Source organism: Ictalurus punctatus, chromosome 26 (genome assembly GCF_001660625.3).
Source record: "Ictalurus punctatus breed USDA103 chromosome 26, Coco_2.0, whole genome shotgun sequence".
NCBI lineage: Eukaryota > Metazoa > Chordata > Actinopteri > Siluriformes > Ictaluridae > Ictalurus > Ictalurus punctatus.
The window spans coordinates 16,429,622-16,448,397 of record NC_030441.2 but is presented as its reverse complement, the minus strand read 5'-3'; the positions used below and the strand labels follow the sequence as shown (position 1 = coordinate 16,448,397).

At 38.9% G+C, this 18,776-nt stretch overlaps 1 long non-coding RNA gene across 1 annotated transcript; it reads right to left on the bottom strand.

Annotated features, from left to right (window-relative positions):
* Nucleotides 1-4,722: 4,722 nt before the first annotated feature.
* On the bottom strand, nucleotides 4,723-7,057 carry LOC108258547 (uncharacterized). The gene is made up of 3 exons (XR_001810697.3): nucleotides 6,648-7,057; nucleotides 6,472-6,549; nucleotides 4,723-5,695 (listed from the first exon to the last, which is right to left on the bottom strand). It is a non-coding gene; the product is annotated as an uncharacterized LOC108258547 (long non-coding RNA).
* Between the last annotated feature and the right edge of the window lie 11,719 nt (nucleotides 7,058-18,776).

Below are 18,776 nucleotides of genomic sequence, written 5' to 3'. Positions count from 1 at the left end.
TTTTCTATCAGCTCACAAATTTATGTTCGTCATCGTTACCAGAATTTTACTTAGTGACTCATTCCGTTGCACAACATTTTGGAGGTGTTCATGTTGGATTTTGGAGGTGTTCATGTTGCCTCCTTTACATTCCACCATGAGCCTTAACCCAAATCCATTTGATTCGCTTCCATGCAAAGATGCTTTCATATAAATCAGCTTGGTGTGCATGTACACATGTACCGCAGTGTGAATACCTGTTTAGTAAATGTACTGGTAATGTAAGTATGTGTAAAGCGGTATCGGCCGTCGACATTGCCGATGCAACAGTTGCTTCAAAAGGGGAACGGCGTGACATCCAAGTCAACCTGGGTTCTTTACTCAACTTCAGCTTTTACACTTCCTCTCTTTTTTGCTAGTCATTAACGTTATTAGTCGGCGCTTCCACAAAGGTTATTCTTTTCGACACGTGTTTTGATTTTGGTTACACAAAAGGTTATTCAGTTAACCCATCCGGATGGAAAGAAGGATGAGGAAGTGTGGCGTATCAGGACGGGAAGCAAACCTTCAACTGGCTTCACTGTACACCCAGTTATAGAAATGGCCCGTAATACCGTAATTATGCCTTTAACATTAACCCTATCAACCGATCTCAAACTCCGAACTACAAGTCTATATACTATAGTACTAGTTTTTGCACTACTGCAAAGTTTTTGCACTTGTTTGGTGGATGTTCTGCAACATTGCTATATATGTAACTATACATGAATAAAACGTGTCAATTTTCAGTAATAAAGAAAGTTTAATTGGTGTAAGAGGAATAAAACGCCCGTATACCACATCATCCTGTCATTGTCACCCCACTGACTTTATTTCTAACTTCTGACAAATGTAAGAATAATGCTGACACTGGTTTACAAGGGGATATCATATGGTTGTTCTATTCTTGACTTAATGACATCACTGTGGTTTTACTGTGGTTCTTAGGTTGACTGTTTATGTAGTAGTACAAATGATTACATATACCAATTATATTGCCATATGATAATTATGGGTTGTCATGGTTTTTAGCATGTTTCCGTGTTCTTTTTCCAAACCAAAAATCATGATTTATTGTCGTAAGGGCCCAATGACTGATCATCAACAATTGGAACAACAAGCAGAGCAGGTTTTTTTTTTTTTTTTTTTTTTTCCACTGTGATTTTGGAAGTTAATTAAATTTGTGGTTTTTCTGGGAATAACACACACTTGGCTTTTGCGCCCCATTCTCATTGGCCAGCAGCCCAGAAGATGCCTTGGCAAACCTGAGAGGAACTCTTGAGTTTAGTCAATCGTCAGGTGATTTCCGTTGCATGGGAATCTGTAGCTTTTTTTTTTTTTGCGCTGAAGTAAACACAAGTAGTTATTTCATGAGGTTCCTCTGTTTTGGGCATGTCTTTCCTTTCTTACCCTTGGGCAGACATGAATGTGTCATTCTCTTAAATGTGCTGCAAAATATGTCCTGCAAGAAATTGTGGTGGTTTCTGCACGCCATCTAAAACCAACCATTTTTGGTACGTGTAATTATACTGGTCAAGAGTCCGCCTCTGTGGTCTCTCCAACGGTGAAACTAGAAATTATGCTGCTTTTTTGTTATAATTGCAGAAGTTATTTGTACTTTTCCAAGCCACTGAATTGTGATCCCTCAAACCACTGGCACAGTGTAATTTGTAAGTTCAGACTTGTGTAGTTACGTTCTCTGCTCCAGGCCTGGTGTGAGAATAAAATGAAAACAGCAAAGTTAAGGCCCCGTAAATGGCTCGAATCCTTGTCCGAACTCAGTGTTTTAACTGGCTGTGTGTGTGTGTGTGTGTGGGACTTGACGGGCTTTGTGTTGCTTCATGGTCAGTGGACCACCAATCGCTGCCTCCTGGGTGGTCGCCATAGAAACAACAGCACGAAGGAGGTGGTCAACAGAGGGGAGGACAAAAAGGTATGCTGGTGACTCATTGAAGTGTGTGTGTGTGTGTGTGTGTGTGTGTGTGCGCGCGCGCGCAAGTATTCCTCTGAGATCTTTCTTATTGACTGTTCCATGAAGGATTAAGCCAAGTTTCCCCTTGGTTGATTAGAAAAGGAGGAGGCTTTGTTTAAAGGGCTGTCATGATGAAATGGTGGGAGATAGGAGCAAATTTAGCTCTTTCCATCCACCAAGATATGACTGAACAACAAGCAAAAGTCACTTTCCCATATCAAGCCTCCACTCCTCCTCCTAATCCCACAGCTGGTTTGGTTTCCTTCAAACGGACAGCAGGTTGGACGTACAGTTTTTCCCTTTTGTGCGCCGACAAAAATGACAAAACGCTTGTTTTCAGGGAGCCACTGCAGTATAATATGCAGCATGCAGGAAACAGCCGCGTTTCTATCTCGTTAGCATGTCTGTTTTGAATGTTGATGAAATGTAATGCAATTCTCCTCCCCGCGTCTGTACTGTACTTCCAACGTCTGCTGAATCGTCCCGACATCCTCGTTATGATCTTTTAAATGATTTTTCCAGTTGGAAAAACAAAGCCAGGCCACATGTTTGTCACTCATCTTTGAGTAAAATATAATCTAGACTCGTGGAGGGTGGAAAAGGTCTCTTTGAGGTTGCTTAAGGCTTCATTGGATAAGCTTCTTAGAAGGGTTCCATTTGGAACTATATACCTTGGCTTTGGACAAAAGTGATGACATGAAATGCCAGTACAAAACCAAACATCCATCCATCCATCCATCCATACCTCTGTACCACTTATCTTACACAGGGTCACTGGGAGCCTGCAGCCTATTCCAGGGGACTCGGGGCACTGGGTGGGGGACACCCTGGATGGATTATTATTATTATTATTATTATTATTTATTATTATTATTATTATTATTATTATTATTATAAAACATAAACTATCATGACTGGTTAAACATCACAAGATATCTCGTCGCCATTCAGGCATGTTAGTCGCTTATCTTGACCTTTTGTAGGCAAGGAATTTTCTATAACTCGACTGGCCCGTAATGTATTTAGTTTTAATACCCCTAATATTAATATTATTCTAAATGTAGGTCGGGAGTGTCGGACAGCAGTCCCACAGGATCCCAGCATTTTTAGCATATCGGTTCATGAATGTTTTACTAATAAGCTGATGTTCTGAACGAGAGTGAATTCTGGAGTGCTTTGGCCCTCGACTCGGCCTCCCTACCCTTCATTACTGGTTCATATTTTGTGAAGTGTTGCATGGCGTAATTAAATGCTTTTATTGAAATCCAAGTCGCTTAGAAGTGAAGAAGTGTAGAGAGTAAGCATCCAGCTGTTAAAGGAGACTCATTGAAAATTTTTATTCAAGGGAAATCATGGGAAAGTCGTACGCTCTTTTTAAAAAAAAATCCCGGTGCCGGAGTCTTGCAGTTCTGTAAAATCGTCGATGATCTCTTGCCAGTTTTACTGGCGACGCAGAGAAATACGCGGAGTTTGTTCTAAAAGAAATGTCCGCCATACGTTCTGTGATTACGTGGCAGTTCTTGAATGAAACAAGGTACGTGCAATTTAAAGAGAATTCGAACAGTGTTTTAAAACGATACATTGTATGAAGTCATGGGAAGTGTGATGTTGAACCCAAACATTTGGGAGGTTTGATTTGATCTTATTTGTTTTAATTGTTTTTATTTTTTTTATTAAGGCTTAAATAATGTAGTGTAATGGGTCTGATGGAATGAAAACCATTAACAGAGGTTTGAAGTTAACATTTCTAACATTTTGCCATCAAAATTCTATTAATTGCACATTATGATTATATTCAAATCTTTTTTGAGGGTTTTTCAGTAGAGGATAGAATGGTGAACTCCTTATGTACTGTAATCACACGTACTATACGAAGTGGTAAATAGAGGTTTGGTTGGAAAACACTTAAGTATTCCTTTACAATAATATTTGAATCCATATTTCCAGATTGTCAGTTCCTGTCGATTTATATTCTTAAGAAATCTCCTTGGACAAGCTTACAGGTCTGGCGTCATCCTTCTCTCGTGTTGACCTCAAATGCCTTTGTTAAGCTGTGAAACATCTGACCGTGGAACACAGTGCATCCTCTGTTCTGACTTCGTGTGGGAGACGGGTTTGGAGCTCGGGGTGGTGTGCGAGGAAAGTCCCGTCAGTTCGGGGTATTTCCTAACCATGTCAGTAAAACCATTCACTTCCCCATCACACACACTTTGTAGTCATCGTCCTCTTTCCTCCCCCCTTCTGCCCAAACAGAAGAGACTGACAGAAGGTCAATGTGCTTTAGGGGTTTGATATTTAGGTCAGGACTCTCCCCTGCTCTGTTCAGATTCTCTGCGAGTGTGCTCATGACCGTATTGCACCAAAGAAATGTCCAAGAAGGTCTGTGCACTAAGAATAGAAAACAGGTTCGCCCTATTAGCAAGAGATTGCGAGTTTGAATCCTGACGATGCTATAGCCATCCGAGGCTGGGAATCAAGAGAGAATAACTTTCTCCACACCCCGTCAACCACAGTGATCTTGACCAACTGTTGGTGTTTGTGTATGTGGAAGAAGGCAGATAGCGCTTTCCTCAGAGTTTGACAGTATCTCTTCATTTATTTTCTATACCGCTTATCCTTTTTGGTCATATGGAACCTGGAGCCTATCCCAGGGAGCATGGGGCGGGCACACACACGCACATTTCACACACAACCATTCATACACGACGGCCACTTTGGACACGTCAACCATCCATATCTTTGGAGTGGATGAGGAAACCGGAGTACCACGAGGAAACCCCCGCAGCACGGGAGAACATGCAAACTCTACACCCAGGGCAGCGATGGAAATTTGAACCCCACACCCTGGAGGTGTGAGTCAAACGTGCTCTGATGGGAAGAGCTGACTGGTGGGTGGGAATTGAAAGGTGATTCAATTGAGAACAAAGAAAGGGGAAGAAAATCCAAAACACCTTTTTCACTTCAGTTACAGAATTATTGTCAACGTGAGCAAAAATATATAACGTACTTAAACGTGGGTGCTGTTTCAAAAGTATTGGCACGTTACACTGGCAGAAAAACGTAGTACTAATTCTACCTTTTCTTGTCGCTAGAGGGGTATCCTTATCCTTTTGTACCTTTTTAACATATCTTTTATCTGGAAATGTAAATATAATATACCTTTACAAAAGAGTTTAATGGACTAGGATGTACTTTTAAGCTTTAAATGGACATCATATGCACCTTTCAAGGTAAATGATGCATACTAAAAGCGCAAAAGATGTCTGCTTGAGGGAGTCATCCTAGCAGCAACCAAACTGCGCCTCTTCTTGTAATGTATAAGGTTTGAGTCGTGTAGAATGTCTTCAGCCACACCTTCGTGCAAAGTGTTTTAACATCCTTTATATACTTTCTTCTGTATATGTGGACTTTTCTCTTTAATTCTGACAAGAGGAGATGCAAAACATTGATTTTGTGTCCACAAAAATGGATATATATTTTGCTCATTATCCTGTTGAAAGATCCAATTATGTTTAAGCCTCATGGCACAGGCAGCCAGGTGATGCCATCGATCTTCGCAAGCGTCCCTGAATGACCAGACACAAAATGGCCCCATGCATCACCGATCCACCACAATATCTTTCAGTGGGTTTGGGGGCTTTTGCTTGTACGCAGTCCTCATTTTTCACTAAATGCGTCCGGCCGTATATTTGGTCAATAGATTCACTAGAGGATGAGAGAAATTTAAAAAATGATTATTTGTTTTCCCCCCCTAAGGATGACATTTTTTTTAAAAAAGCTTTTATTTAATTTTTAAGCTCTTATGAAATAGATTTTTTTTGTGTTGGAGGAAAATAGAACATTTTATTCCTTGTGTGTAATGTTTATTTTATGCATTACGTTTTGTCCATTCTCTTGAAAGGTGCCAATATTCTTGTGGTCCAGATATCGAGGCATTCCATCACAATATATGTATAAGTATTGTATGCTTTTATATTGTTTTCACTTATTGCTCCAGGGGTAGTGGTGGCTTAACGGTTAAGGATCGGGGTTATTGATCAGGGGCCTTGAGTAAGGCCCTTAACCCTCTCTGCTCCAACTTCCTGGCATGCTGGGGTATGCGACGAAAAGAATTTCACTGTGCTGTAATGCATACGTCCCCAATAAAGACTCATTATCATTAATATTGTTTTTTGGGTTTTTTTGAGAAATAATACAAGTAATTTTTTTTTTTTTTAAAATTACGGTCGACTACTTCGAAAACTCTTGTCGTATGAGCAATAAACAGCGAGATGTATGACTCCATGAAAACTCCTGCGTTATAACAGTGTCACCCTTTTGCTTCTCTCCCCAGCCACACAGTAACTGATGATGAATATTTACAGGTGATGACTAAAGGTGATGAATATTTATAGAGCGCTCATTCCTGCTTCGCATCCGAGCTCAGATTAGACTGTCGTATGCGCAAACACAGAGGCAGAGCTGGCCAACAAGCTGGTTACCTGCAGAGGGAAGACTCAAGGACTCGAAGAATAAATTGGACCGCAGACATCAGATGGAAGTGTGATGAACGTGTTTTCCTGCAATTTATATAATTATGTGTTATTTGGGGGATAATCTAGAAGGCTAGCAACATAATAACGTACCAAAATAACATCCGGGCCTCGCACACACTTACCTTTCTCTCTACATCTGAGCGTGTGATCATTTTAATGTGAAATATTTCCTTATCCAAAGAAAACAGCTTCATACAGCTTATGAACTTACTCTGGTTTTCCCCAGTGTTTATCGATTATAAATTAAGACGGTGGTTTTAGATATGACCGTTAAAAAAAATTGCTGACGCTGGAGACTCCTTTGAAAAATGTTAACTAACGGTGTCTTTACATTTGTTTATGTACAGTGTCCACTATATGTAAGCTGTTACTATAGAAACAACAACACACTAGAACTGACAAACTAACTCCTGGACATTCCACAACATTAAACGTATCTCTAAACGGATAAAAAGTATGACGTGTCGTTATTTAATGAATTTAAAAAAAAAAAAAAAAATCATTATTGGAGAATTGCTCTTGTTTAAAATGCCTTGACATTCTGTTGTTGATTATCTTCCCATAACAGCATGCTCCCGGTTATGTTCCGTTCCTTACTCTTTTCATAGCAGAGAGATTCTGACCACTAAAGTGTGGTTATTATTTTAATTACCTGGTAAATTGTTGATTTTGATGCATTAAGACATCAAGTTGTTTCCATGGAGATATCAGATGCTCGCTCCTGTAGCAGTATGTAGTGTTTACGACAAGGTAAGAGGTTTTAGAATGCCCACTTTGAATGGTAGTATTCTCTTAACGATAAAATTCAATCATCGTCCTTAATATTTTTAGATCGTTTTCATCGTTCGTCGTTGCAGTGTGACTAAATTCATGTTCCTGTAGTGCGCCAGTGTTTGGGAACTGACAGATGGAGGGCCACAGCTGTTTTTCCCTCTTGCCTTCAGACACACACACACACACACACACACACGCACCCAAACAAACATATCCTGATGCAAACTTTCATATAATGGCCAAAGGGGCTAAACTCTGAGCCCATATGTCTGGGTCCTAAACGTGTCATACAGTATGTGATACGCGCACGGTGCTGTCAATTCTCAGAAACTTGTAAATACTGTTGATCGTGTGGTGAAATTATTAATGTTTGGCCAAATTGTACCCATTGAAACTATACAGCTGTACTCGTATTCTCCATCTAAGAAAAAGCGTTTCCAGCCATTACTCATCTTATATTCTGATAAGCGATCCGCTAAATACTGTGTCATAGTAGGTTCTGTCTACTTTCACAGCATTTTTATGACGTTGTTGTTCTTTTGCACTACCTGCTATATCGGACACTTCCACACTAGACTGTCGTGTGTACTGGTTTAGTAGGTGTCGTCCTGTTTTAGTAGTTATTGTACTGTCCTGTGCTATGTTTTATGTAGAAATGAGTAGGTCTTATTTAGTTCTGTGTAGTCTCTTGTAGTCCTGTGTCGCTCTATGTAGGACAATGGTCTTGATGGAACGAGTATGTCGTCTCACTGCGTACTGTACCAGCTGTGTATGGTTGAAATGACAATAAAGCCACTTGATTGGATTTGATTAGATTTGAAAAAAAAATAAAATAATAATCTAAAACCTTTCATGAGAATTTGTTACGTTTAGTACTTCCATGAAACATTGCTATGCAATTCTTGTTGTACAGTAATATACTTTGTTTTTTTTCTTTATGGTAAAGTTGTAGCAGGGATTTTAGTAGTAGCTATGAATTAAAAAAAAAAAAATGTGTGTGTATATATATATATATATATATATATATATATATATATATATATATATATATATATATATATATATATATATAATGTGTGTGTGTGAGATATATATATATATATATATATATATATATATATATATATATATATATATATATATATATATATATATATATATAATGTATGTGTGTGTGTGTATATATAATATAATATAATATAATATAATATTGTGTTGGTGTGTGTTGATTAATGTTCCTATAACAGCGTGAATCGGACAGTAGTTCCTGCTCCATTTTCTGTGAGAAGACTTTTATTTATTAATTTAGCATTTTTGGAAGGAGTCTCCAGTGTCAGTGCTTTATAACAGACGTCAAGCTGTGACTTGAAGTTGTCCAAGTTCAAGACAGAGGAGTTTGTGCTTTGCGGTTTCACAGGAACATGACACGATGTGTTTTTGTGTTGTCGTTTTAACTTCGAGAGAGACCAAAAAAACCCCCAAAAAACAAAAGAGAGAGGCTGGTGAGGGAACAGTTGTTTGTAACATAAGCAGTAACAGGAACTAGCTTGTGTCATGTATGTTTCACAACATTGCATGTAACTATAAATTGTGGGAAAAAAGTATAATATTGTTTTTACTTAATAAACGACTGGTAACTGTTGGCTAATTGCTGTAGTTTAAGAAGAATAAAACACTACAGGCTGTGCTGTTATAGGAAAATAATCATAATGTCGTTGGTTGGTTTTCCTAGAATAGCACAACCCCCAAGTATTTCATTCCTTACATAATAAAGCTTTGTTCTGAGAAACGTGCAAAAAGTGAATATAAATACTACGGCAAATGAAGTTTGATGGAGCTAACATTAGCTTCGGGTGCTCTAGGAATAACCAAGACTGGCTTTTGTCAATAGGCAGTGATATTATCAGGTCTTATATAGGAGCAGGAGGAGAGGCTGCTGCTTGTCATCTTGCACTAAATTGGATTTCAGGCTGCAAACAAACAGCCGTTCGTTTGGATGAGGAGAGCAAACAAAGGCAGCCACTAATTAACATCTATATCAATCGATCGTGCCATTGATACTTGCATCCAAGGTTGACATGCGACCGCATCGTCCACTTCAGACTGTGATTTTCATCCTAGGAACAAAATGATTCAATTCGCTCATCGGTTTCCTGTTAGAGGATCCATCTCTGAGCTGAAGAGTACTGCATCTGCAGAGTGTCAGGTGAAGTCCAGAGCTCAAGGCTGGATAACACTTTCCAGATACAGGAGACAGGAAAGATACATGGCCTGGATCACAAATGGCTCCCAAGCCAACTAGGTAGGGCACTGACTAATGGTTTTTATTCCTTATGTAGTATAGTACACTTTAAAACACTAAATCAGATTCAGCACCAGATTTATGTTATTGTGCTAAAACAGCTTGGGGCACACCCATGCGCTGGCACTGTAGGACCACTGGGGGCGCTGCAGATCTCTGTACTGTAGTATATGGGTTAATGGCTCATCAAGACCATCGAATTCGGTTCTATTTAATTCTCTGCTATCTGTGAACTAATATCTCAAGGACAAACGTGTTATAATATGAGTATCTAGATAATAATAATAATAATAATAATAATAATAATAATAATAATAATAAGTGCATACAAGATCTCTACATGGTTTGATGCAGTAGCTTGTGTAGTGTCCCTAGGGGAAATGAATGAATATAGAAGAACAGAGGAAGATAACATCCATTTTTGCCTCACAATCCTCTTTCAGATCACTGAAGTAATATTTTCACCCACAGGTCATTTTATCTGGCTTATGAGACACTAATCCTCCATTCACTCTTGTCAGTCCTTTAATTTTTCCCCCCATCCCAATAATCTGCTTGTAAGCCATGTATAAAAGCTCTCCAAAAACCGAGAGCCAAAGCTCACAGGGGCATGAGCTCTTGGCATATTTCCTGCTTGTCAGTCTGCATTTCCTGGTGATATGTGAGACATACTGAGGCAGTTGATTGCTCAAGGGCCTTCCTGTGTTGTTGTTGTGTGTGTGTGTGTGTGTGTGTGTGTGTGTCTGCACAATGTGTGAAAGTGTATGCTGTGCATGTTCTATTAATAAATCCATCTTCGTGTGCACAATGTCCTTACCTCGGAGACGATGGATTCCCCCTGCTTTCTCGCTCCTTAGTGCTTTCCTGGCCTTTTCTGCACACAGTAGGAGCCTTTTTTACTCCAAAAGGGCCCAGTGTTGGGGCTGGCGGGGGGCCAGGATGCTGAAAATCATAGGCCTGCGCCCTAGCTTTTGTTCCCCGCCGCTGAATGATGCTGGCGGCCTTTAGCACCCTCGCAGAGCTCAGCGTGAGACGTACCGGACTGCCATGGTGCGGAAGCTCAATTTGGCAAAGAGAACAGTGTGAGGGAGAACCGCCACGACATTTACAGAGAACAACGGCTTGCAGCAGGTGACAGGCTGCCCTTTTAACGCAGATCCAGAATCAGCTTTTTACGCCTGTCACTTAAATTAGCTCTGTAAGTGCAAGAGTAACATTGTCTGGGATCAGTGTAAAAAGTCAGGTTTGAACAGAAAACCCAGTAGCTTGTCATTCTGTCACTGCGGCTTTGTAGCTCACATCACAGATCACGGATGATCACAGAACCAGGAGAACTGGAGAAAATGTGGACTGATCTTGGATCAGTGTTGTCCAGTTGTTTAATACTAGAGGCGAACCACATACTCTGGTCTAGGATCAGCTATCTTAGCACTCTGGGCCTCACCAGGAGGGGAGAGTGTGCAAGGAAAGATCAAATCTGTTTTTTATTAAACTCCTGGGGCTCAGGGATAATAACCATAGCTTTATTTGACATAAGCCCTTACAGGCCCAGTAGAACGGCATTATATTAAAAACTCATTTTGCTGCATTTCTGCTGAGGGCTTTGTGTGCAGTCTAGACTCTAGTGCCTAAAACACTTGGAACAAAGAGAGTTTCTCCTGTGAGATTTCATTCGTTTAATAATTAGCCCAAAATGCTAGTAACTAATAATAGACTAGTAATAGGGATGTGTGTTCACTGTGTGGTCACAATGACCTGATAGCTCTGGTACAGTAAGTGTTGATGGTTTTTCACTATGGTGGAGCTCGTTAAAAGTTTCATTTTAGTTCCCTTTTTTTTTTTTTTTTTTTTTTTTTTTTTTTTTTTTTTGTTATGGTAATTCACCAACACATCTGAGGTAAAATGTTGACCTTCTCAACGTTTCGTCAACATAAAAACTTCACTGCGATGTGCTAGCTAGATATATCATTAGCCGCAATCATAAGCTCGTTCAAGTCAAGTCAAGTGACTTTATAGTCATTCCAACCACAGACAGCTGGTACAGTACACAGTGAAACGATCCAACCTTCCTCCATGACCGCATAAAACGACACACTGACCACATGAGACGACTCGTAGAACTAAATAAGACCTACACATTCTACATAAAGTGCACGTGCAAACGTGTGCAAACAACACAAGACACTAAAACAGGACAATAGGCACAGTAATTATGTGCCTACTAGTTTAATACTAGTAAACGTATTACTAGTTTACGCTAGGCATCCGTATTTCCCAGTTGCTAGCAGCAGTCTTCACCCGACTATAACCGTGGGATTGATAAACGTATCATGTGTTCACATTCACATAACAAAAGCACACTGTTCCCCCCTGGTTTCCTTATGAACGCACCATCAGTTCATGCTAACAGCTTCACACTAGCATCGTGCTATAGATACAAGTATTAGCAAGCAGAGGTGGATGGCACTTAAGGAAATGTACTTGTGTACTTGCGTTTTCATTTTGAACCTTTTAAATATTCGTTACAAATCTTAAAGAGTTTGATTTTAGTTTCTATAAACAGGATATTGTCATATCCCACAGCCCTCATTTTACTCATAGTAATTGGAATGGTTTCATCGTAGGATCAACGTGAAATTATGTTCACTGTTTAATCATGCACAGCTATTATCCTGTCCCTAGTAGGAAGAAATGAGAAATGATTCGAAAACACCACATAGAGACATCTATATCAGGGATTCTGAAACTGATTCCCTCACAGATGATTTTTTTTTTTCATCCACAAAAACGTGGTTGGATTTTCTTCAAATTCATGCGTAACAAGTCATAACAAGCAAATAGTTACTTTTCCAGACCATGTTGGTAGAAAGGTTGTGAAATTTCAGTTCATATACTTTTAAATCTGTTTTTAAAATGTATTTTATTTCAGTGGACACATTTCAGTGTGCTACTTCATTACTACTTTAAACTGACAATGATTCATCGAGTAATCCCTTAATAAAAACAAAAACAAAACTGGACGCCTAATTAGTACTAAATAAAATTTAACCAGATTTGTTAGGCTTCAGCAACCTTCACGTATTTTCCACTCTTTAATGTCTTAGTTTTACTACACTGACTTTTTTTTTTGAACATCTCTGTTGCTGTGGTAAAATAAAACACACACACACACAAACCCCCCACAAGCCTACTATTTGCAGCAGCAGCTCCTAAATTAGACTTGATTTCATTAGGGGGTTGTTTGCAAGCAGTAATAAAGTCCCTTTAGCCATTAGTACATTGAATTTTTCTTTCCACTCAGTCAGGGAATGAAAGGAATGAGGAATAAAATTTTTTTTTTTTTTAAACCCGCCTGCCCCTTGCACTGACCACTAAATATAGTGTGGTGTTTATACAGCCCCATGAGTGTATTTACGTATTTATCTCACTGCATATTTGTACCGTACTTGTATTTGCATGCTTCATGTTTGCATGTTTGAGTGTGTGTGTGTTTGTAGTGTCATGTGCATGAGGGACAGGAACAATCTGAGGGTTCTTGCTGACCCAGAGTTGTGTTAATTCGTTTGTCCACTGATAATACTGTAGCGTCAACATCAGAATTATTGGCACGCTGCAGGAAAATTATTGAGTATGATTATACTAAACGGATTTTTTTTTCTGCAGTAGCAATAATAATAATAATAATAATAATAATAATAATAATAATAATAATAATAATACCTTAATAATAATAAGGACACCATACAACATCAATAAAATACAAAGCAAACATACAAACATCAAAAACACAAACATAGAATTATTTAAAAAGAATCAATCAATCAAATCAATAAAAGCTATTCTAAAGAAATAAGTTTTATTCTGGGTTTTAAACTGGGAAATAGAATCCAATTGGTGAATATGCAGTGGTAAAGAATTCCATCATTTCGGCGCAGAACAACTAGCACTGAAAGAACTTAATTTAAAATGACTAGATTCATAATTATTGGTACAGTTAACAGTTAAAGTTGGAGACACAAGTCTACAGTGGAATCTTGGTCTATTCCGCTCCTTTCTATTCTTTGGTTTGTGTTATGTGCAATGTTTTCATCAGGGTTCAAATCCAGAGATTGAGAAATCGTTGCAAGACGTACATTTTGTGTCGGTTTTCTGTATTTATTCATTATGTATTTGGAAGATTTATTAATGGCTGAGTCGTAAACTATTGGCAGAGGTAACCAGGTGGCTAAAGTATCCTGGTACAGAATTTATAATGGATCAATGGGGTACCCAATCATTTTTTGCTACATTTTATTGAACGGTGCTGATATTTATGGTCAAACTCAGGTGTTTAGTAATACACCAGATACATATCAAATGTAGGAGTCACTGATAGAAACATTCAGGAAATATGAATACTACAGCGAATAGAGATTTCAGATGCTTTTCATGGCTTTCTTTGTAGCTCACAAAGATCAGTTCATAAGCACACGATAATACCTCGACTTTCTGTTGTCATGGAGATGTTGTCATGTCATGGCCAACCTGTTAGGTCTCACGAAAGACCACATGAAACTGATTTTTGCTACTTCTGTGAAGATGTGGGCTAGAGGATGGGCTACCCGTCACTAATTTACTATCTTGTTGGCAGGTTAAGCCTGCAGTATGTAGCGCTTTTGAGACAAACATCCTGACACGTGTTTCCTCACTCAGTTGCATTTTGCTGCTCAGCTGTCATGAGAATTGGTTTTCGTCCAAGAAAAGGTAAGCGTTTTCTGCAGTTGTGTGGGTGGATATTTACTTTATACATCACATATATGGGTTGGTAATGGCTGCCATGTCTAGTGCTTTTATATTATTGTACAAACAAAACTGGTCCATCAGTGACTTCACCATCATTCTTTGGGGATGTGGGCTAGACGATGTTGATAAGCCATGAATGGGCCATCGCTAACTTGCTGTCTTTTCGGTAGGCTAATGTCCTGACATGTGATGTGTTCGCTCACTCACTTTATCCAGTTGTGTGAGCAGATGTTTATTCTATATATCATTTTGGCTGCCCAGTCTTAAGAGGTGCCAATAATTGTGAAGTAGAGTGCAAACAGTCTGTATATGAAGCCTTTTTGTTGTCATGGAGATGATATCAGGTCAGTCCATGGCTGTGTCCCGATAGCAGACCATACTAAAGCAAATCTGCCTACATAAGCGTTGAGCACCATTGACCAGGATTTGGATGAAAATTGCAAAATGCAACCAATCTTAGTTTTGGGTCAAAAGTGGCACGAAGTCCAAGAGAGCATAATTGGCTGTGCTCTCAGGGAAGTAGGAGTGGCATACTCTCTCTCCCCTGTCAATCACAGTGACCAGTAACACTAGCCAATCATGGGCATCTGTAAGCTCATGAATGCTGAAGAGGGTAGATAGCACACGGATAGTATGTGTTACGTTCCCCCCCACCCCCTCGCTTTAAGTTGCATGAGCAACAGTTTGAAAAAATACAATCGGATAGCTTCGTGTGCCTTGGAGGAAATATGTGCTAGCCTTTGCCCTCCCTGGTTGGTAGGTGTCGCATAATAAGGGGGACCTAACTGGTGGAACGGAATTTTCCAAGACAAAATTAGGGAGAAATTTAGATAGGGGCGGGGAAATGGCCAAACTGTCAGTTCCAGTCTACATCAGGTCTGAGATCCGGTCTGATCCGGGCTTGGTTCTGGCTTGAATAAGTTCAATTATGTACTTAAAAGAGAAGTGTTGTATGTGGGTGCTTAAAAGAATACACTCTGAAATACATTAAATATGTTTGTGTTTAGAGATTCGGGTGCTAATTTGTTCTTGGGTGCTGTCTTTTGTCAGTATTCCCATGAGAAGTTAGCAGCTGTTTGCCGCACTGATGTCACAAGGTGACACTGTTATTGTTAGAACAGTTACAAAGGCGTCTAATAGGAGAAGAAAATTCAGTGCACTCGTAAAACATAAAGGGTAACAGTCAGGTTTCAGTGTTAGCTCCTAAAACCAAAAGAGCTTCTTTACTCACTCACTATTTTCCAGTAAAGTCATATCAGTGAGAAGTCCACTGTAGAAGTAGTGGCCATGTTGCTGAAAACGTCGGATTCAGAATACAGTGTAGCCACATGACGCAGTCGTGCTGAGTTACTGCAGAGACTCGGCTCGGCTAAAGAGCTGGAAAGGTTAAAGGATTAAAGTGCCACTGCATTGCCACTGATTTCTTTAGGTAGAGGTGAAGCGAGGGCTGCATCTTATTGTCGCCACAATCAACAGGTAGTCGAACGGCATTATGGGTAATGTAAGTGAATATATAGATGAAACGAGCAAAGAAAAAAAAGTCAACAATTCCATCACAAAATGAATCCCGGATGCTTTTTAAGCTCATATGTTAAACCTAAAGCTTAGCAAGTCGTCCAGGGTGATTTTTTTGCTTTAAGCGTATGGAAGGATTGTTGAGGAAAAACTTCCTGACCCGTGCTCACTTACTCGACTGCATTGCTCAGCTCTCGTAGTCATGGAGCGGGTTTATAGAGAGACAAAGTCTCCTTTCACGGTTTATGACCGCGGCAATCAGTAAAGTGTATTTGTTTCCATTTAATGACATGGCGGTGTGCTCAACCCTCCCCATCATCTGCTCCTTATACAAATATGATGTGCAAATAATATTAGCCTTGTGCCTTTTACTGAAAAGAGCCTCTTGTGAAATGAAGCCAGGAGCGTTTTTTATTTTATTTTATTATTTTATAAAAAAAAAAAATTTTTTAGCCACATGATGATAATTGTGTCATCCTTATATTACTCTCTGTGATGTTCTTTTGGGCTGTTATTTTATACTACAACGTTTTGTGAAAATTTATAGTCAAATCTGTATAAGATTTCTCATTAGATGACTACAATGAAAACAAAGATAAGAATATTAATGCTATTTGTAGACATCTTTATGTATTTTAACCTTGAAATTGTTTTTGCTCTGTTGGTAGATAATTTTACTTATAATAATAATAATAATAATAATAATAATAATAATAATAATAATAATAATAAATGCCTGAATATAAGACAAAAAAGTTATTAAATTACTAATGGAGCAAGACAATCTCAGATAATCAGAAATATTTGATATATTTACCTATATACAGTATATGCATCAAAGATTTGACGTTTTTGTGTCCTTTTTTTGTTTTGTTTATCTCCTTAGTATTATTTGTTCGTCTCCTCTGAAACTATTGGAACGGCCAGGCCAACTCATTTGTTTGTGCTATACACCACTGACAGCTCTCTGATCTTCGTGTTGGTTTATCCTTTTTAACAACAAATGCAGGTGAAACTGTGAAAAGTCTAAATCCATGAGTGGACGTTCAGAGCTATTTATCGTTTAAACACTCAATCAAACTGGGCACAGCCGGGTAACGAAACACCTGTCAGTCAGACGTTCCAATATTTTTTGCTCGCCTACAAATTGGGTGGTCTGATACAAAAATGCGCTGTTCTATGTCGTTTAACACGTCTACACAGAAATACCAGGAAATAAAAGCTGAAATTCATCTTACTTCATATTCACCTTTTGATCTCAAACCCAAATGTCTGCAGTCTACAACAAAAACAAAGGAATTGCGCTTGCCGTTCCAATAATGTCGCGGACTGAAAGTACATTTTAACGCTCTATAAAATTATGCCACTGTGATGTCTTGCAAATTCGTTTTCCAGTACATTAGCTTGAGTGTTTTTCCTTTTTTTTTTTTTTTTTTAAAATTACAGTTCATGCATTTTAATGTAGTAGCCATACTCTTAGCATTCATTACATTCACAGCCTACTGAATGCTTATTAGATATGAATTATGCATCGTTCTGAAAGTATGTCCTTGATATACAGTATGTGTTCGTGTTTATATACCACTGTAGGAATCTTTAGGTAGAGCTTAAAAGCCATATGAGTCATCTTAATATTAAAGTTTAGGCAGCGGTGTTTGTTTATTTATTTATTTATTTATTTGTTTGTTTGTTTCATTTTATTTTCCTCCCATTTCTTCCCACAGCTACCAGCCAGGGAGGTTAAAGGCTAACATGTGCTTGCTTCGAGACACGTGAAGCCAGTCAACAGCATCTATTTTGAACCGTTGCGTCACAGGTCAGAGTAACACTTGCTATCTGCCCTTTTCTGCATACAAGAACTCACCGATTGGCTAGTGTTACTCTGACGGGGGGAGAGTAATGACATCTCTCTCACCCAGTTTTAACACATGGCTATGGCACTGGTAGGGTTCGAACTTGCCACCTCTCGAAGATACAGTAGGGCCAATGCTTTTCTGTTACACAAAGACTTCACACACATTTTCCACTGAGCTTTGCGTCAGATCTATGAGCCTAGCTTGGTTACTAGTACCAGAACTTATCGCAAATTCATCACACCTGTTTTAGTGTACACCGCTTGGGTAGATCATATTATTTCTGATCGATAATGTTTCACTGTGATGGACGTCCTGTTTTTCTGCATCTTTCTAATACTATCTATGTAAATTAGTGACATCAGCATACACAAATCCACACCCACACAATCTGTAATCAAGTGACCAGTAATGGTTAAACAATATGCCAGAAATATATATATGTATATATATAAATATATATATGTTTTTTTTTTTTTTTAAATCTATAAATCTGAATTACAATATTACCCTCATCGCTTCTAGGAGAAGGTAAAAGATCTGCGTCCTCTCTGACGGACTCCATTTGACGTGAGTGGAAAATTCGTGTCAGTTTGTCCCCCTTCCCGTGACTATTATTTTAAGTGTGAAAAATGCCACCTGCCCCCCTTTTATTTTCCCCTCTTCTTTCTATGCTCCGGAAGCACTGATTATTTCCACATTTCCCCACGTGCCAAAACTCACAGGATATCTAAGACATATTCCTGGAAAACTAATTTCCCCAAGTGTACTATATAACCCTTCAGCTTGTCTTCTGTGTCGTATTCTCGATGGCTAGATGGACGACTGTGTCCAAAAAAAAAAAAAAAAAAAAAAGTGTTAGAAAGAACAAATAAAAAAGGATCAGTGAGCTGGACCATCTGGTGTGTTCTCTGGTGGGTGAATGTCTCCGGTTTAAATTTAAAAAAAAAAAAAGAAAAGAAAGGAAAGAAAAGAACCGGCGGAACCCAATGAATCACGTCGAGATGGGGAGAGAGAGACAGAGA